The following is a 2,500-nucleotide window of genomic DNA, read 5'->3' as shown; positions in this document are numbered from 1 at the left end:
CATGATACTCATCCCTCATGTGAATGGTTGATTGAGTTAGGTGTGCTGTGGTGGTAGTGTTAGGAGCAGTGTTATGTCTTATGCTGTACAAGTCTGTAATTGTCTACTTTAGCATAATGGAACCAGTGGTAATGAAAATTTTGTCTATAATGTTTTTTTTTTTTTTTTTTTTTTTTCATGTGAGAAGTGCAAAGCATCTAGATACTGGAAATTTTTACAAAATGGAAGGCAAGATTCAGAATTGTTTTGCACTTTTTGCCCCCCCTCCCCCGCCCCAATTTGTTTTTACTTTCTCTTATATTTATTATTTCAATTTTAGATGGGGTTGGGCAGAGAAATTCCATGCCTCTCTACTATTCAGTTGTTGAAATTGGTTAGAATAATTGTCTCTTATATGCCTGTGAATTTGATCAAATAGAACATTGTTAACTCCTCTTGTTAACTTGTGTGTAAAATTGCATTTCCACTCAAACTATATAGTAGTATCAATATCATATGCACAGTAGAACATCTCATTTATATCTGGTATTTAACTACTTTTACAAAGCTGTCTTTTTGCCACAAGGCTAGGGGTAAAGGGAAGTAGTAATTAACACAAGTAATTGTATTTCATCAAATAATCAAAGGGGAATTAATTTGGAGAATTTTTTGGCAAATTTTACCCAAATCTTTACTCAAGTTCAGGAATATGAGATATAAGGCGAGTGCCCTTTTGAAGAAAGGATAAGGCTAAATCATTTATATATTTATCTTGGTAAAAACCAAGCACCCTGAGTTTAAACAGGCAGGCAAGACACTGTTGTAAAGTTCCAATTGCTTATTGTTTGTATGATTATAGAAATTGTAGGAGAAATTTTGCCTTTTGCTCGCTTGCTTACATGCTTGCTTGTTTTGAATGAGTGTGTGTGCGAGTTAGTTTACTATTGTTGTGTATATCACTGTAATAATTGTGATATGGACCAAATTTTAGGTGAAAGGATTCTTTGTTTCTGGTTGTAGTATAGTAAGTGTGGGTGCTACTTTGGAATAGTAAGCAGATATTACCAGGTTTTTCTTATTTAGAAATATGAGAGTACGATAGAGAAAGAGTAAGAATTTATGAAAGAAAGACTTGCTGGTTGTGAAAAGTGAGCATATTTAAGGTTGCAACTTGTTAGTTATTCAGTATTCTTGAAAAAAGGGCCTTTTCTAGGCTTGTTACCCTTACTTTTTTTTCTTCATGGAGTCCGTTCATTGAATGCCACAAACCTTAACCTTCCTTTAAAAATCTAGAAATCATACCTCATAATTTTTTAAATTATTACCATATTCATGCTCATAACCTGGTTGTATATATATACTTTTTTTTCTTATAATAAAATCATAATCATATGGCAGGAGACTTCGTTTTTATGCTAATGACTAGTATTACAGGTATAATGTTGCTGGCAACTGTTACGTCTAATTTTATGGTGGAAGCAGTTATCACACAATACTTTGATGGTGGTGGCTCTTGCTTGTGAAAGTGAAGCTGCTAGCACAAAGGATAAGATGGCCATTGTCATCATTTGCAAGCTGATCTTGAATGGGGCTTTTGTCAAGTAAAAAAGCTTATGTATTCTAATATCATTTCTACTAGTTAATACGAAATTGTATTCTTTTACGTTGTCTTACTGATTGTGGACTCGGTCAAATTGGTTCAGGTATTTTGTGTAAAATGGGGAAAAAATAAGAAAAAAATTATAATTAAATCAGCATTGCAAATTATTTATTTGGAGTAAATTAGTCCGCATCACTCAGAATACAGACATTAGGTAATATTGTATGAAAATGTGTAAATGCTGGGTATGAATGTTTGTCTTTTTTCTATGTTATTTTCAACTTGTGCAATCAACCATTCAAACAGCAACAGTCTTATGTCCTCAAAATTGCAGAAATAATCTTTTTGATATCTTTGAGTTGTGACGACCAAACACAACTCTTTGTCTTGTACAATTGCATGATACTAGAGGGACCCAACACTGTTGTTACGGAGCATCCTAGCATGTACTCAACGTAGTATTGAACTGTATTTTATACCTATAATGATAATAGCCGCATATGGCAGATAAGTTTATTTTTCAGGAATTACGAGAAAGAAAAATCATTGAAAAAAAAATACAAAGAAAATGAAATTGTAAAATAAAAACGATAAAAGAAGATAAAACACTACTGACTTGTTTTATTTTCTTGTAAGATAGTAGTACCAATATATAAATAGCAGTTCATTTTCCTCTTAGGGGATAGTTGTATGTGTTATATTCCACCTTCGTGACTTTGTGTACTAAACCATAATAGTCCTGTTTATAGGATGTTGCATTAAGGATTTCTTTTCCTGAAAGGGGGGAGGGATGATATAAAAATATATACATATATTTTTTCTCTCTTGCCCTTTGAATTAATACTATTGTGGTTCATTCACCTATCATTTTATTTATAAGGAGGAGATGGATATGAATAATGGGCCAGGATTTCTTGTAAT

This window comes from Penaeus chinensis, chromosome 8, assembly GCF_019202785.1.
Source record: "Penaeus chinensis breed Huanghai No. 1 chromosome 8, ASM1920278v2, whole genome shotgun sequence".
NCBI classification, from domain to species: Eukaryota; Metazoa; Arthropoda; class Malacostraca; order Decapoda; family Penaeidae; genus Penaeus; species Penaeus chinensis.
Note: the sequence above shows the minus strand (reverse complement) of the source record.